General features: G+C 40.9%; 1 pseudogene across 1 annotated transcript in view; it reads right to left on the reverse strand.

Moving 5' to 3' along the window:
* Positions 1-9,347: 9,347 nt before the first annotated feature.
* Positions 9,348-19,343, reverse strand: part of LOC308652702 (cTAGE family member 2-like) — a 28,054-nt pseudogene continuing 18,058 nt past the window's right edge. The window contains exon 2 of the transcript in view: positions 9,348-11,613. The product of the transcript in view is annotated as a cTAGE family member 2-like (transcript). The remainder of the gene's footprint in view (positions 11,614-19,343) is intronic.

Below are 19,343 nucleotides of genomic sequence, written 5' to 3' on the forward strand. Positions count from 1 at the left end.
ATATTTTTTATCTGACTTCAAAAGTAATCTATCTCTCATTTTTAGTTTAAATATAACTGCTTTTACTCAAATGATCATACTTTTAAATGATTAAGCTTCCAATTGAAGGTTAATGGAATTATAATTGTTAGAATTGTATTTTGTAAATAAAGATTATTTAAAAATTGATTTTATCAGTAAATTATTTTTATTTCATTTTATTCTAGATAGAGTAAGTCAATTTGATTAATTTACTATTACATAAGCAACAATGGGAGTTCTATACACATAATCTTGAAGTCGGGGATTTTTAAAAATTCAATCAAAGCGTGTGCCTTTATGCAAAGAACTGTACATATTATGATTGTAGCATATGTGAAAGTAACTATGCTTAATGAAAGATTTAAAGTGATTTAAAGTTTTGTTTGGCATTGAGGATAATAATAAAAATCAGCTAGTTTTTTTATAAAAAAAAACAGAGCATATTAAGAGTATAAAAGAAAACATGACTGTCATGTAAACAGGAGATTTTAAGTAGAAAAAATTTCCAGTTCTCAGGAAAATTTTTCGGAATTATAAACCCCCATTTAAGTTCACTTGATCACCATTGTCTCTTATATCTTTTCTTTTATTCCCATTTTCATAAAATTAAGGATTGTATAATGCTGTGGGTTTGGTTCGTTTTAAAAATTTTTCTATTAATTGCCATGTCTTAGGTTATAATGTGCTCATTCAATCAAGGATTGTTTGGTAGGAGTATGAGTAATTCCATGGGTTAAAATTGTATTCCAATGAGTCCTAAATTGTGCAAAAGCACAGAATATATATGCAGGGACGTTATCTGTTTTTAAATAAGCAGGCTTGCCCACGGTTGCAAAGCAGAGTAACAAATGAGAGTTGTAAGCACATGAATTTTTAGATCAATCTGCAGTAGCTCAAATAAACCCAGAATGAGTATCAGTGGAAATACGAAAAAAGGAATAAGGATGGAGAGATGGGAAATGGGTTAATACCCATTTGCCTAAGTGCTTTAGAAATGTATAAATTAAGGCCACAGAGAAATATTTTATACCCAAAGAATGATTAAAATGAAAGGACAGATGACACCATATGCTGGTGAGGACACAGAACAACTGATATTCTCTGACATTACTGGTGAGAATGTAAAATCGTAAAATGGCTTTCTAAAAGAGATTTATGCCGCAGTCTGGCTGGGCACAAATCATGAGCCACTGAGGCAGGAACAATTTTATTTCTGAACTCCACCAGCACACTCCACACATGCTCCCAGGGAATTCTCCCAGGCACCACGCACGAAGTTTTCTCCCGGGACACACTCCACCAACAGGAAATCCCTCCTCCGGAAATCCCTCCTACCGCACTTCCCCAACCAATGGGAACTCTCTGGGAGTCCGCAAGAGCTCCAAAGTAGCAGGCTGAGGCAGACTGCAGGGGTCTAATATCCAATTGAATGCAGATCTTAACATAATCATTATCATCTCAATGGCTCCCTGGTGTCACCTTTCAACCAAAAATGCCATGCGTCATTCCTACTTGGCTATGGCTCTCAGCATCTACCCCCTTCTGTTTAATTAAACAACAAGCAATGTGGCTTAGGGACTGTGCCTGTTAGGTTGTCCAATACAACATATGCTCCTTACCTGTCATCAGATGATCTGACGTCTAGGCGTCAGCCTCCTGTGTTAGGTTGGTACCACTGCAATTGGATCATACCCGTCACTGACTACAGGTCCAGTATACAGCCATACTTTTGGATAGGCCTATGCACCAGTGGGGGGGTGAGTTCTTTGCCTCATCTCTGTTGGCCCCCAAATTTGGCCTTGGTGCCAGTAGGGGTGGTGAGGTTCTCTGCCTCACCTCTGTTGGCCCCCAAATTTTAGACCATCACTAGCAGAAGGGAGGAGGATACAGAAATGCCATGACACTAAGCCAATTGATGGCTCCTTTGAAAAATTGTACCACCAGTGACACCATCAGCAAAGATACTCCAGCATTACCACAATTCACTGTACCAACAGATAGTTCACAATGTATACAAGTGATACATAGTCCAGGCAAGTTCTGCAAGCAGTTCAAAGCGGAGGAATCTATCAATATGTCCATTTCCTCCCAAAGTAAATCGACTCCTTGATTGAGCATTATTTGAGTTATTATTCATTGATGCATCAGTTTATACAGTTTACTGTGATAGCTATCGAAGAAGCTGTAGTTTGGTTTTATCTTTGTCTTCACCGGCACTGGGATGAAGATAGGAATTCTGGCAATGATGGCTAAAAAAAAAAAATGTAACATTCCAACAGGTACTAAAAAAACAATTTTCTGAACAATTTACATTACCTGAACAGAATTATTAAATATAATGAAAAGGAAAGGTGAAAGTAAACAAACAGATGTTAACCTCCTTATTTCTTCACATATTAAAACAATCCTCAACAGCTGTTTACCCAATTTAAATTAAACTATTTAAATCACGTGAATAATAAAAATATTTGGATCCATTTTTTCATGAGCACTCCTCATATATGATCTATGGACATACGCACATACAGACATACAACACAAAACACAAGTGTGCACACAAACGTACAACACATAAGACAATAGTAAAGGCCTTGTAGCTTTACACAGGTGAAATCTCCATTGCAATGTTTAAAAACTCCATAGTCAAAAAATAAAACTGATCAGAAAAACATTAACCTAGGTCTTTATGAGCTCAAAAAATAAAATAGAACTTTATGATGTGGGAAAAGGCAATAATAAAATAGATCCTGAAAAAAGCATCCTGGTTAATCACTGTCACAGATGTAAGAATAGCCAAGCTGGAGCTCTGGATATCAGCTGTTATGGATTTGAGTCAGATCATCTTCTTTTTGGTCTGTAGAAATCGCTTTGGTTAGTTTCTCTGGAATCCAAATCGGCTGTTGTTCTCCCTGTGGAAACACACAAACAAAACCCCGACTCCAGACAATCACTGGGTCAGAACCTTTCCATTGTCCTGTTAGAATATCCTTCCAAAGTACCTTAGGCTTATGTACATTTTTGGATACATATGCCTTTCTGCAGCACTAAGCCCTGATGAATCAAAATTTTAAAAGTTTAGAATAAAAAGGGTTATTTTAAGTTTATCTTTGGGGGATATATACCCCTTACCAATTTCCTCTTTTTGCTTTAATAAGTACATTTTAATAGTTTGATGAGCTCTTTCAACTATGCCTTGTCCCTGTGGATTGTATGGAATTCCTGTTATGTGAGTAATGCCAAATGATGATAAAAATTGTTTAAAAGAGGTAGAAGTATAACCAGGACCATTATCTGTCTTTAACTGTTTTGGAACGCACACAGTGGCAAAATTTTGTTAGCAATGAGCAAAATAATATCTTTAGTTTTTTCTCTGGCATGAAGGGAGCCCATCAAAAATCCGGAAGAAGTATCAACTGTAACATGCAAATATTTTAATTTTCCAAATTCTGGCCAGTGTGTGACGTCCATCTGCCAAATATGGTTAGGTATTAGTCCTCTAGGATTGACTCCAAGATTAACTTGTGGTAAAAAGGTTACACAATTTTGACATTGTTTTATTATATGTCTAGCTTGTTCCTTAGTTATTTTAAAACGCTTTTATAAAGTATTAGCATTGACATGGAACCTTTTATGAAAATTTGTAGCTTCTTCTAGTGTAGAGAAAATATGTATGTCATGTGTAGTTTTATCTGCTAAATCATTGCCCAAACTAAGGTCTCCAGGCAATCCTGTATGTGCCCTGATATGTCCTACAAAGAATGGATCTTTTCTGTCCCAGATTAGACTTTGTAGAGTGGAAAACAAAGAGAAAACAGTAGAGGAAGTGGAAATCCTACCAGCAACTTCAAGGGATACTATAGCATTAACTATATACTGACTATCAGAAAATAAATTAAATACAGAATCTTTAAACATCACAAAAGCTTGTAAAACTGCATTAAGCTCTATCTTTTGAGCTGATTGTTTGGGTACTAAAAATGTAAAAGTTTGATCAGGGATAACTACTGCTGCTGTACCATTATTTGACCCATCAGTGAATATATTTGGAGCATTCATGATAGGTGTTTTTCTTATTATTTTTGGAAAAACTACAGGATGCGAAGACCAAAAAGACAACAAAGGATTAGATGGTAAGTGATTATCAAATGAAACATTAGATTTACACATGATTATTGCCCAAGTATTTAACTCATTAGCTAACTCATCAATTTGATCCATAGTATATGGAGTAATAATTTTATTGGGAGAAATTCCAAACACTCCCTTTGCTGCTTTTATTCCTTTGAGTATTAATTGTCCTACAGGCTTAGCATACCTAGTAAGAATAGTGTTAGGAGAATAAGATAAATGTATCCACAATAATGGACCTTGTTGCCAAAATACTCCTGTAGGAATATTTTTTCTTGGTAGTACAATAAATAATAAAGGCAAACTTATATCAATTCTATCCAAATGCATATTTTCCATATATGTTTCAATAATTTTTAATGCCTTTCTTGCTTCAGGCATTAACATGCAGAGTGAATTTGGATCTGATGGACCTTTTAGGATATCAAATAAAGGTCCCAACTCTCCTGTTGGTATGCCTAGATAAGGCCTTATCCAATTTATGTCTCCCAATAACTTTTGAAAGTCGTTAAGTGATCTGAGTTGATCTACTCGTATTTGAATTTTTGGTGGACGGACCATGGTCGAGGATAATAGAACTAAGAAATAATTAATTGGAAAATTTAATTGTACTTTATCTATTGCTTTCTCTAGATTATAATTTTTTAATAAATTTGTAAGTGTGGCATAACATTCTAGCAATGTGTTTTTATCTTTATGTGCTAATAATACATCATCCATATAGTGAAATATTTGTAGTTCAGGATTTTGATTTCTAAGTGGCTGGATTGCTTTGTTAACATAAATTTGACACATAAATTTAGCCATCCCTTGAGGGAGTACTTTCCATTCATATCTCTGATCAGGACCTTCGTGATTCAGTGCAGGGATAGTAAATGCAAAATGTGGACTATCCTCAGGATGAATTGGAATTGAAAAAAAAACAATCTTTAATATCTGTAGCTAAAACACCAGGTTTTTGGCAAAGCAGACAATTGAGGAATCCCTGATTGAGCAGGTCCCATAATAACTATCTCATTATTAATGGCTCTTGAATCTTGCAATAATCTCCATTTACCAGATTTCTTTTTGATGACAAAAATGGGAGTATTATGGGGAGATACAGAAGGTTGTATATGTCCCTACGCTAATTGTTGTTTGACCAGGTCATGGGCTACTTGTATCTTTTCTTTAGTCAAGGGCCACTGAGGAACCCATACTGGTCTTTCTGATTTCCAAGTAATTTTGATTGTCTCAGTGGCCCCTTCTGAAAACCCAATCCATGTCTATTTATTCCTTGATCTGTTTGAATTGGTGCTGCTATACCTTGTTCTTGTTCTCCTAATCTTTTTTCTTTCCTAAAACCTTGTCTAGCCCTAGTAGTGGGCGCATTAGGATTGATGTTATTTGTTAACGTCAAACTTAATTGATCTAAGGCATCTCATCCCCATAAATTTATACGAAGATGATCCAATACATATGGCTGTATAGTTCCTTCACATCCTTCAGGATCCTTCCAATCTAATACCATTGCACTTCTATGGGGATTAGTTGCCACTCCTAGGCCTCGAAGTGTTTGAGTGGCTTGTTGTAATGGCCAATGTTTTGGCCATTCTTGACGAGATATGATGCTAAGGTCAGCACCTGTGTCCAGTAGCCCATTAAATTCATGTCCTTGAATATTTAGTTTTAGCATTGGGCGAGAATCTAAATTTAAAGACAGCATAGCCCAATCTACACCTGTGGAGTCTAATCCCCTGGAACCTCTTTCTACATACGATTGGAAAAATTTATCATGCAGGCTGGGTATTATTAATAACTGTGCTATTCTATCTCCTGGTGAAATTACTGATATACCTCTTGGAGAACTAGCTATAGTTTTTATTTCACCTTCATAATCGGGATCAATTACCCCAGGACTTATCATAAGTCCTTTTAGTGTAGAAGAACTGCGTCCCAATAATAAGCCTACTGTTCCTTGGGGAAGAGGTCCTTTTACTCCTGTGGGAATGATTTGAACTCCCATCTCTGGAGTTAGTACTGCTGTGGTGGAGGCGCAGATGTCCAACCCTGCACTCCCTCTGGATTGTCTGATGAGGGATTTAATGGATAATGTGTCCTGGTCACTACCCTGATGGTGTTGCTGGGTTCCTCCATTGCCCCGTATATTTGTGGTTGTGGGCCCTGGAGCATTGGGCACCCCAGTCCGTTTTTTTGGCAATGGAGCCTGATGCCTTTCTCCGCGATATCATGGGTAAACACCTGGTCCTTGTCCGTTTTTTGATAATGGAGTACCCTCTATGGTGGTTTGAGAACGGCATTCATTAGCCCAATGTCTCCCTCTATGGCATCGTGGGCAAATACCCGGTATTCTATTCCTTTGATACCTAGCTTTGTTAAACCCTCCTCCTATGGGGCAACTCCTTTTAAAATGTCCTGTTTGTTCACAATTGTAGCATGTTTTTGGCCTGGCATCTAAAGCCTGTTGTACTGCAGCTGCCAAGACTTGCCCTTATTCATTAATGTGTCTACATAATTTAATATATGTGTTTAAATCTTCATGTCTCCATGGTCTAATGACCTCTCTGCAGCAACGATTTGCTTGGTCATAAGCCAGTTGTTTTATTAATGGAATTGCTTGTTCTGTATCCCCAAAAACTCTGGCAGCTGTTTGAATAAGCCTATCTACAAATTCAGCATAAGGTTCATTAGCTCTCTGTATTACCTTGGATAATTGACCTTGTAAATCTCCCTCTCCTTGTAAAGTCTTCCATGCCCTAACTGCGTCTGCAGCAATTTGTGCATATATAGCAAGTTCATATTCAATTTGTTGCCGTTGACCCTCATAAGGTCCTTTTCCTAACAACATATCTAGATTTCTTTGAGGGTACCCGGCTGCTGCATTTCGCCTAGCTGTCTCCGTGCAAAATTCCTCATTGGCAACCTTCCATAACAAATATTGTCCTCCATTTAGCAAAGACTTACACGTGCTAGCCCAATCTGCTGGCGTCATGTACAAGTTGGTAATGGATTCCACCATGCTTACGGTGAAGGGTGCTTGGGGACCATAGGTTGTTACAGCTTCCTTTAACTGCTTCACTGTTTTGAAATCTAGAGCATGGTGAATTCCCTGCCCTCCTGCCTGCTCAAGTACAGGGCATGCTAATCTTTGAGGTCCTGTCTCAGGATTCCATCTATCAACTACGGGGGTTGAGGGCCACTCAGCTGTCTCTATAGGTGGAGCTCTTGGTTGAATTACGCCCTCTGGTGATAGAACGGTGTTAGTAGCAGCCTCCTGTTGTAGCTTTTTCCCTAATAGCACCTTTTCCTTTAAATTTTCTTCCTCTGTCTGACTAGCTCGAGAGACCTTCTCTTTTGCTTGATCTAAAATGTCTTTCTCCATGGTCTGAACCTCTAACAATTTACTAAACACTCTTTCAGTTTGTTTTTTACTAATTTCTAATTACTATAAAGATAATGCAACCCAATAAGATAACACAAAACAAAACCGAAACAGAATGAAACAAAAAAGGAAGAAAACATCATTGAATCAATTTTCTCTTCCTCAGGGCCAAACAACTTCAAACCTTGAGCCAACCATTTTTCCAAGTTTGCCTGAGAAAGTTCTAGGAATAGACAGCTTGAAACAAAAACAAAATAAATCAAAACCAGAACACATTGTTTTTTGAAATGGTCACCCATTCTCTTGCCTTCCCTCAGGGGTGAGCAATTTCACTTACCTCCGAGCTTCAGGTGTTCCCCGTATGGGCCACCAAATGCTACAGTGTGGCTGGACACAAATCACGAGCCACTGAAGCAGGAACAACTTTATTTCTGAACTCCACCAGCATGCTCCACATACGCTCCCCAGGAATTCTCCCACACACCATGCACGCGGCCTTCTCCAGGGACACACTCCACCAACAGGACATCCTTCCTCCGGAAATCCCTCCTACCCAACTTCCCCAACCAATGGGAACTCTCCGGGAGTCCCGCAAGAGCTCCAAAGTAGCAGGATGAGGCGGACAGCAGAGGTCTAATATCCAATTGAATGCAGATCTTAACATAACCATTATCATCTCAATGGCTCCCTGGCTTCACCTTTCAACTAAAAATGCCATGCATCATTCCTACTTGGCTACAGCTCTCAGCAGATTGACAACTTCTTATCTACACATGTTTATAAAATCTCCCAGTGTTTCTTTTTTCCCCCCATTGGTTTGTCACTTTTGAAAGTCTTTAATATTTTCTTATTAGTTGCTCAAGACAATACAATGATCTTGACATATCATATATTTGATTCAAATAGGGTATGAATTCTCATTTTTCCATGTGTACAGATTGCAGGATCACATTGATTATACATCCTTGTGTATACATACAGCAATCCTAGTGTCAGCTGTATTCTGATGCCCTCCTTACCCCTCCCTCACCTCCCCTCCACTCCCGTCACTATTCTCTACCCATTCTACTGTGACACTTATCTCTTTCTCTTTTTTTTCTTCCCTTCCCCCTCACACAATTGTATATGTATTTTGTGAAACCATGAGGGTCTCCTTCCATCTTCCATGCACTTCCCCTTCTCCTGCCCTTTCCCTCACTCCTCTCTTCCTTGTTTCATGGTAATCTTCTTCTCATGCTCTTCCTTCCTACTCTGTTTTGAGTCACCTCTCTGGTTACTTTTTAATGGAAAAACTAGCTGATTTTTATTATTATCCTCAATGCCAAACAAAACTTTAAATCAATAAAAATCTTTCATTGAGCATAGTTACTTTCACATATGCTACAATCATAATATGTACAGTTCTTTGCATAAAGGCACACGTTTTGATTGAATTTTTAAAAATCCCCGACTTCAAGATTATGTGTATAGAACTCCCATTGATGCTTATGTAATAGTAAATTAATCAAATTGACTTACTCTATCTAGAATAAAATGAAATAAAAATAATTTACTGATAAAATCAATTTTTAAATAATCTTTATTTACAAAATACAATTCTAACAATTATAATTCCATTAACCTTCAATTGGAAGCTTAATCATTTAAAAGTATGATCATTTGAGTAAAAGCAGTTATATTTAAACTAAAAATGAGAGATAGATTACTTTTGAAGTCAGATAAAAAATATTGTCAAGTTTCTTTTTGTGGTTCTGTATGTTGGGTAGCAGGCTCATTTGAAGGTGGACTCAACCCTGAAGGGAACTCACTTCTACTTTCAGAATGCACAGGAGGGAGGGCGGGGAAATTCAGCTCTTAGAGGGAGATAATGAGGAAAACACCATGGCTCCATTGGGAATGGAGGGGGTGGTGGGCCCCATGGAAAATATTCTCGAGATGCTCCATACATGTTTCCTGGAGGAGGTGGAGGAAAAAAAGGTCCTCTTCTCATGAACTGATTCCTTGGATCCACTGGAAACAATGGACCTCTGATTGGAGGGAAAGGTGAGAAAGCAAAGCCAGAGGCAGTTTCTTGGTTTTCAGCAGGGAGAGATGAATCAGACACATTGGAATTATCAAGATCCACTTTGGAATCATTTCTACTGGATTCCATTTCAGAAAACATAGGCCCATCCATTTGATCCAAAGGTGGCCGAGTAGAACTTCTGAGTTCTGCTGGTCCCGATGGTCCACCATAATTTGGAGTAACATCCATCTTGCCTTGGTAGAGGAAGACGTAGATCACAATATGGTTGGCCTGGTGGAGCCATCATCATCTTAGGGTTCTGTTCCCATGGAGATGACAGGGGCCTAATGTTATAAGGCACTCTCTGATGATCAGTTATCCCATCATAGCCGGATTCTCTTCTTTCATTGATAATTTGAGGGCCCAGAGGATTCTCTGTACCTCTTGAGCCTCTTCCTCCTACCCCTGGAAGCAAAGGTGAGAGTCTGAGTGGATCCTCCTTTCCCAGAAGTGGAGCTCTCATTTCAGATGAAGGTCGACCCAATGGTGAGGGACCATTTGGGAAATGCTCTCTGCCAATGGCTGTATTTAAAACATGAAGTGCAGAAGGATCTTTTTTAAATTTAAACTCATTTTCGGGGAAGTTTTGACTGTCGTGAGCCTCTTGTTTCCCTAAATCATTGAGGTATCTTTCAGCCCTCTGAGCTGCCCACTCATTATCTTGTGCTTTTTCCTCATAGTGTGTAATCTGCCCCTGATAAAAATAAGTGGTTCTCTCTAATTCTTCTTCAAGGTATTTGACCTGCTTTCTTTAGGTCTTAAGCTGTTCACTTGCATGGCTGATGATTTCCTCCATTTTGAAAAGTTTCTCCTCTTGCACTACCCGGTCATTTTCCTCTTCTCTTACTTTCCTCTGGAGTTTCCTTACAATGGCTTCATATATTTCAATAATGAGTTTAAGTTTCTGCTCAAGATGCTGATTCTCACTTTCAAATTGTGTATTGTTTGACTGCAAAGATGCTTGTTCTGTCTTCAGATTTTTAATCTCCTCTGTAAGGTCTTCCTTTGTTTCAACAACTTCAGATACTAAAGTAAAAACTTGATTTCTTTCTCCTTCCAAGATTTTAAAAGAGGAATTTAACTTATCAGCATAAAGCTGTTTCTCCAAAGCTCCTTTTGGCTGATCCTCTAAGTGAGCACCAATTTCTGGTTCACTTTTCATTTCCAAGTCCAAGTTACCATCGTCTGTTAGGTCTTCTTCAAGCCCAGGAGCCCAATCAAGTGTTCAGACAGAGACTTAATGTGATTTTCTTTCTCTCTTAGAACTTGTTCTTCATGTTCTTTGGAGTCTTCAAGTGTTGTTTTCTGATGATTAAGGCCATTCACTTCTTCTTCCCATACTTCCGCTTCGTGTAAAAGCTGTTTCTGACTTTCCAGGAGTTGGGAATTTTCATTTGAAACTTCTTTGATTGGTACCTTCAGTCCTTCTGCATTCAGGTGAAATATTGTTAAGGTTGTTGTAGCTTCAGGTATATGTGATCTAAGGGCTTTTGATTCCTCTTCTGGGGACTTAATCCTTTTTGATATATACTCTTATCAATTCATCCTGTTGAGAATCTTTAGTTTTCTCTTCTTTTAGCTCTTCTTCTAGAAAGAGTATTTCATCCTCCAATTTAGATACGGACCTATCCAGGTTTGCATATATTGCCTCCAAATTTTCCACTTGTATCGACTCCTTCTCCAAAATGGCATTCTTTAAAGATGACTCTAAGTCTTCATATTCTTTTTGGACAAGACTGACTTTTTCAAGTAGTCCACATTTTTTCTCAATTATTTCAGAAAGTTTTAGAGCAAGCTTTTTTTCTCTTCTCAAGTAAAGCCTGCTTCTCACAGACTGAAAACTTCTCCACAAAAACAAGACAACAACAAAAAATCCAATAGCTGTACGTATCCCCAACTCCCATGGACAGCCATAAGGACTAGGGTGTGTTTCCATGTCTTCAGACAAGGCCCACCACAACCCTACTTACTTCTTCCAGGACCACCCCGAAGTATGGCTGAGGGGCTCCTGTTGCCCCTCCACCACACTAGGGCTACTTTGGCTATTTCCTCCACAACCACACCGTGCCCAGCCAAAAGAGGCTATGGACACTCAGGCCTTTGGTCAGGAATATAAAGCTGCACCAGGCAACGGAGCAGACCATTGTGAACCAGTGAGGGTGGGGGGTGCTGTGGGCATGGGCATGGGAGCCCCAGTCATGGGCTCCCAGGGGCCTAGCATACTCACACTGCCTGTCAGGGAATCTGGGCCCCTCCCCTATGCTGTGCATCCTGAAGTAGCGCAGGTTCAAGTCTGTCCCAGTGGAGCCAGAGAGGAGTCCTCTCCAGGTCACCTACCTGTTGATTTGGTTTAGGCCAGGTGAGGACAGAACTTATTATGTGTGTTCTATACAGTCATAATATCACCCAGTTTGATGTAACGAAAATTCTAAACCTTTGTAAAATTTTTAAAGAGCTAGTAAATCATATATTTATTTTTGTATCATTTGCCCTTCTAATGAATCATTCCTCTACCCCCCCCCAGTCCTTTCTCTTTTTCCGTCCTTTATTCTTTCTCCCTTTTCTTTTCTTGCAGTGTTAGAGGTTAAACTCCAAGGCCTTCTACATGCTAGGCAAGCTCCCTACCACTGAGCTTCATCCCAGTCCTGTTGACACTTATCATAGAAGTCATAGGAATTATTTCTGATGCCTGATGATCTTGATCACCCTTTTACCAGCTTGCTGGACACTCCACACATTCCATTCTTTTGTGAGACCTTTGTTCTCATCTTCAAAACTGGCTCATCTTTTTATTTTGACCAATCTACAGAGGTCTTTAAGTATTCTGGTTATAATTCCTTTATTAGACATATGTATTTAAAATATTGTTCCATGTGTGGCTTAATGGGTTCTTTGATGATGAAAAATAGAAACTTTTACTTTTTGATTTTCAGATCATTCCACTTCCTTTTATGGTTAATGCCTTTTGTATCCTGTCTCAGAAATCTTCACCTACTTCAAGATTGTAAGGTTGTTTTCCTATTGTTTTCCCCTTGTAGAATATGTTTTACATTTAAGTTGATGATCTGCCTCCAATTATTATTATTATTATTATTTCAGTTATGGTGGTTGTCTAGAGTCATAAGTGCTAAGAAAACACTCAGGTTCTCTGCAGGATTAGACCTGAACTAAGCCTCAGGCTGAAGACTTAATTTCAGTTCTAAGAAAGGGTTTTTGTTACAGTCCTGGCTTGACCATCCACAGAAGTACCCTTTACTGACCTGAGGCCACAAACAGAACCCCCAGCCAAAGAAAAACTATGTTGACTTCCCTAGATCCAACCACGTGGCACTAATCTTTGATTACTAACTCAGCCGACCACAATGTGGCCTTATAGCAGCCCTGGGACCAGAGAAGTTTCCCACCCCGACCTTAGGATGACCACCAGGAGACTGGTCACTGAGGGTTCCCTCTGAAGTTCTGTCCTCTGAAGCCCAGCTAGTTCTTAGGAGCCTGGCTGCATGACAATTTGGAAGAGAGCATGATGTGGGCAGCATCCTTAGGATGACCACCAGGAGACGGGGCACTGAGGATGCTTGTATATATACTTAGGAATAGAAACACTGGGGGATTTTATAAACATGTGTAGATAAGAAATTGTCAATGTGATTTAGAAAGCCATTCTACCATTTTACATTCTCACCGGTAATGTCAGAGAATCTCTGTTGTTCTGTGTCCTCACCAGCATATGGTGTCAACCATCCTTTTATTTTAACCATTCTTTGGGTATAAAATATTTTTCTGTGCCCTTAATTTATACATTTCTAAAGCACTTAGGCACATGGGTATTAACCCATTTCCCTTCTTTTCATCCTTATTACTTTCTTCTTGTTTCCACTTATACTCATTCTGGTTTTATTTGAGCTACTGCAGATTGATCTAAAAATTATCTGCTTCCAATTCTCATTTATTACTCTGCTTTGCCACTATGGGCAAGCCTGCTTATTTAAAAACAGATAACATCCCTGCATTTATGCCCTGTGATTTTGTACAATTTTTGACTCATTGGGATACAATTTTAATCCATGGAATTACTCATACTTTTACCAAACTATTTTTGATTGAATGAGCACATCTTACCCTTACCCACACTTTGAAGACTGAATTGCATAGGACCAAGCTCTTTGTTGTGCACTTTGTCATCCATTCCCCATGTTATCCTGTGAGAGACACAACAAGGGACTATCACTTCCATGCTTGGTGGCTTCGCTCACATCCATGGTGGTATCTGATTGACAGATGGACAGACAGCCCATACTTCATTCTCTCACAGAGCCTGATAGTGGCCCAGATCTAGGCACTCCTGCTCTGTGGTCAGGTAGGCTCTTGTAGGGCATGACTTGCTGTCTGCTTCCTGGTCTTGGGGCTGCACATGTGGCTGGGATGGCACCTGGCGATCAGCCATGTGGTGGTGCTGTGGGTGGTGACGGAAAAAACAGACCACCTCCAGGAGAGGTCCAGGACTCTTCTGCCCTCATGGACAGGTTGTGCTTTCCCTTACAGACCATGGGATGGGTGTACATGTGAACTCGCTCCACCCTTCTGACCTTTATCCTGATTGGTTTCTGCGCATTATATTAGCTGTGTGTACTTCCTCAATGAAAGAGATCCTGCTTTGGCTGGTCTCCCTGGTGTGTCTGATTGTCCTCCGGAGAGGGATGGCTGGGTGCAGGTGGCCAGTCGACCTTTGCCTTTCTTGGCTCCTTCCTGGTCAGGGCGTGCTTTCCCCATCTCTCCTGCAGGTCAGGAGGAAACGGGGGAGGGGAGAGGGGGCTAAAAACCTCGCCAGGCTCTGTGGAGTATTTCTTTGAATGTACCCAAAATGGGGCCCAGCAAGATGAAAGCAAGTCTTACCTCTGCTCACCCATCCTCCTTATAGAAATCAGAGTAATTGTTGGCCTCCCAGAAAACTACCCTAACCATGTCATCTCCTGCCCTTAATATGTTCCCATGCACTGGGGTCTATGCGCTCTCTCTCTCTCTCTCTCTCTCTCTCTCTCTCTCTCTCTATATATATATATATATATATATATATATATATATATATATATATATATTTGTGTCTTTAGTCCTATAATAATCCCTTGGATAGGAGTTAACACTTTTGCATATGGATGCAAAAGGTGAGTCTGGGGAGATTGCACTTACTACCTTGTTGGAAATCACAGCCAGGTATTGTAGAAGGTGAGATCTGGCTAGGAAGTCTATTCACTGAGTCACCCTATGCCCTGCTTCCTGCTTCTTCATTTTCTTCCTGACCCATCCATAGCGGGTTCAACAGTGCCTCCTTAAAAGACATATCCAAGTCCATCCACCAGTTCCTGTGAAATGGCCTTATTTGGAAATTGGGTCTTTGTAGGTATGATGCAGTTATGATGAGATAAGCCTGGATTGCGTGGGTCTTAAATCCAAGGACTGGTGTCCTAATCAGCAGGCTATGTGAGAACCAGAGACACAGGGAGACACCACATGATGAGAGGCAGATTGGAGTGAGGTATCTACACACCAAGGAGGCCCCAGGATCACCACAGCCACCAGAAAAGCATGGAACAGGCAACAAAGGATCCTTTTTCTGGAAACTTCAGAGGGAGCATGGCCCTGCCAACCCCTTAATTTTGGATTTCTAACCTCCAAACCGTGAAAGAACAAATTTCTACTGTTTTAAGGTACTCAATGGTGGTAGTAGTTATGACATCCCCAGGGAAGCTGTGTGTCATCTTATTCTTCCAACGGGGAGAGTCCCAGTCATGCAGTGCTGCATTCTGCTCCTGGATATTCCCAGAAGGAATGGCTTTACCACTTATGGCTCCACTAAAACTTGGAAGGCAGGAAGCAAGAAAAATGGTTTTATTCAAAGCCAGCTTTGAGGAAGAAATAGGAGAAATTTCTGTCTCAAATCTCCATCTTTGGGCTCCTTGGGTTTGGCAGAAAGATTTTATAAGAGAAAAGAAGGCAGAATGATGCCAAAGGCAGGAAGGACACGTGTCGGTTTAACTAGGCTGTATTCGTCAGAATCGTGTCCGCCTGTGGTTCCCCAGCACCTGCCAGGCCAGGGGAGGTCTTCAGCCTCCACTCTCAGTGTGAGGAGCTAGAAAAACCGTTGTCAGGAAGTTTCTCTGAATTTCTAAGGGAATCTGCTTCGTGGAGATGTTCAATGCCATCCACACATGAAAGGCCAAAGGCCCAAAGCCAGGAAACTTGTTCAACATTTTTTAATCAATTATTTCCTAAATGAAGTTGACCTTGGGGTCTCTTTCTCACAAAACACCTTTTAGTATGGTGTGAAGCAGGGGGAGCACACTTCTAGAAATGCTGCTCAGTGCCTAACAAGTCTCTTCCCTGGCTCGGCCAGGGCAGTCCCCAGAGCCACATGTGGGCCTCCTCCTTAATCCAGCCTGTTCATGTTTAGTCATCGCTCTGACAGGCCCTGGCCCACTCTCATCAGTGCCAGAACACAAAAGACCTCTGCACATTGAATTATTATCTGAAACGCTATGAAAGTGCCACTCACCGTGGTAATATTTAATATCAGACAGGGACCCACAGGCAAAAAATAGCAGAGGCAGACATGCAGGCCTGCGTCGCCTTTTCTCAAGTGTGAAAGGCAAGAAGGCTGAGTTGCGGAGCAGCTCTGGGGGAATTCTACAGCAGCTTCTGAGAGGAATTTCCCCAAAGGCAAGCTCAAAACCCTCAATCACTACTCTGTGATGCTGCCCCAGCAGGCCTCCATCTCAGGGCCAAGCATGCCTCAGCACCCACGGGGCAGCCCAGCTAGGCCTCCCTTTTGCTTGTGCCCAAAAAGCGAAAGGGAGCATTTTCTCATCTTTTGAACTTACCCATATGTAGACCTGAGGACAGACAGGCCACACACTTGCTGGGTCTGCAAGGGGCCGTGTCCCTCAGGTAGCCCTGTTGTGTTCTAACAGTGGACACCTTGAAGCAAGGTCAGGGGCTGCACCTGGCATCCTGTTGCCCACCATATTTCCCAACACCCATCTCTTCCTGGGTAACTTCTTGGCAGAAATGTCTCTTTCTCTGGGAAGCCTTCCCCAGCCTACTGTGTGCCCAGATGTACCAGCCACCCTGGACATCCTCCTTTGAGGCACTGAACACCACACAGTGACTTGAGGTTTGGGTGGCTAAGTTCACAGCTATATTCCCAGCACACAGAGGTGTCTGTCCCTCAGATGATGATGAATGCATGTGTCTTCCCCTCAATCCCCACTACCCTGCCCAGAGCATCCTTTAACTGAGCATCCTCTGGTTATCTTTACTCAAACACCCCCCACCTTCGTGTTCAGTGTTTATGGCAGTCTCAAGCTCTTGCAAAGATTTCCACCCTGAGGTGCAACAAATATCTGTGTCAATTTGCATCATTCAGTTAGTGTTCTGGCTGTCACATCCCATTTTGAACTTGGTTTGAGGTTGCAAAGAAGGTCAAGGTTTCAGTGATGGGTTCATGTGCTGTTCCTGACTGTGCAGGTGCAGAGAGGAGGGAGCCCGGGGTCCAGGAGGAGGTCTCCTGTTATGGGGTTTGCTGTGGAGCAATTTCTCTGAAAGTGTATCAGTGGCAAATCAAGTTAAAAATAAGACTGTTTTCTCAACCAGCTCAGGTTCAGTTACACCCGTCGTCTTGACTCTAGGACTGCATTTAATTAGAACAGGTAGATTCTGGGTTAGCTACAGAGAGGACCAGTGGACTCATCTCCCCCTGGGCTTTGGGATTTCTAAAGATTATTCTCCCACATCAGCAACATATGTCATTTTCCTCACTAGGGAGTAGGATGGTGGCATTTTATTTTATTTTTTTAAATGGCAGCTGAGTCCAAGCCGTCTTCTAATACTTTAGTTTTTTTTTTTCTCTTTCCACATTTTCTTATTGGTACATGACAGTTGTACATAAGGATGGGATTTGTTGTTACATATTCATACATGTGCACGATATGATGATGTAATTTAGCCAATATCACTTCTACCTCCCACCCCTTTCTCCCTTTCTTCTACAGATCTCCCTTTGATTTTCATGAGATCCTTGGCTTCCCACTCCCCCCCCCCTTTTTCCTCTCTAGCTTCCACATATGAGAGAAAACATACAAACCTTTCCTTCTGAGTTTGACTTATTTTGATTAACATAATGGTCCCTAGTTCCATCTATTTTCCTGCAAATGACATGATTTCATTTTTCTTTATGGCTGAAAAGAACTCCATTGTCTATCATATTTTCTTTGTCCATTTATCCACTAAAACTATGGATACCTAGGCTGTTTCCATAGTTTGGTTATTGTGAATTGTGGTGCCAACCACTCCCTAGTTCATACATGGGCATGAATGTATCACTGTAGGATGATGACTTTAATTCTTTTGGATAAATACCCAAGAGTGGTATAGCTGTGTCATATGGTGGTTCCATGCCTGGTCTTTTGAGGCACCTCCATGTTGATTTCCATAGTGGTGGTACTACTTTACAATCTCAAGATGGTGGCATTTTAAAAAGAGAAAACTGAGGGCCAGAAATGGGCTGTTCTTTTGGTTAAATTCAAACGCTCAGGACTTTTGACTCCCAGACTACTGTTATTTGGATGGTTACTTTAATGAACACAAGAGAATCAGGTTGAATCAAAATTTTTATCTGTTTACTATTTGCTATGTCCCAGGAAGTTTGCTAAAAGCCTTATGTACATGATCTCATTTAATCCCTCCATTAACTCTTTGAGGTGGGCATTATCCCCATTTTATAGATAAGGAAACTGAGGGACAGAGAGGTTAAATAACTTGCCCAGGATAACACAACTGATATATGACCAAACACTGGCTGATGATTGATAGGAAAGCTATGTTTTTAACTGACTTTCTGGCAGCTTCCAGATATCCAGCTAGTCCCCTAAGGTCAGACAGATGTCCTATGTGCCCTGGGTTAATGTAAAAATCCATTAGTGTCTCTGACTGCCATTCAGGCTCTGGCAGCTGGGAGGGCTACTGCGGATGGCCTCTGACACAGATGGGCATGGCTGGGATAATTAAAGGGGACTTGGAGGCTGCCAGTAATGCTCTTAAGTGAGTGATAATGACCTGGGACCAACAGGCACCGACTGTCTCCTGGTTCCTGACTTCCTCTTGCTATCTCTGAAATCACTCCCTAGTTCGTAAGACCCAGGGTCCTCTGTGCAGGCCTGTGCCAGAAGCTCTAAGGATGAGACCCCTTGATTCAGAGCTCCATTCAGGCCTGTACCTTTGAGATCCTCTGTGGCCTCTGTACCCCCTGCAGGGCCAGCAGCTGTGATGGTCCCAACACAGTGGCAACTGTCAATCAATGGGAAGACTGGCTCTGCCATCTAGTACTGCGGGACCTCAGGCATGTTCTAGAACTTCTCAGAGCTTTGATTTCTTCTTCCATAAGTTAGGGATTTTAACGTTTATCTAGTCATCAAGAGGAGTCCATGAGATCATAGATGCAGATGGTCAGCACGAGCTAAATATTCCTTGAGTATAAGGATAACGATGATGGGGTTGGCAATAGTGACAATAATGCAGGAGGTCTCTATCTACTAGGTTCCAGCCCGCGCTAGACTATGAACTAGAATGGTTCAGAGCCTATGTAAGGGGGTGACCTTTCTTAGAAGAGCAAATGACAACATAAAACTGACAATATATTAAGTGGGCTGGAGTCATTCTTATAATTTGTATCGAGGCTCTGACTTTTACAAATTG

This window comes from Spermophilus citellus, assembly GCF_964194105.1.
Source record: "Spermophilus citellus genome assembly, chromosome: 1".
Classification (NCBI taxonomy): domain Eukaryota; kingdom Metazoa; phylum Chordata; class Mammalia; order Rodentia; family Sciuridae; genus Spermophilus; species Spermophilus citellus.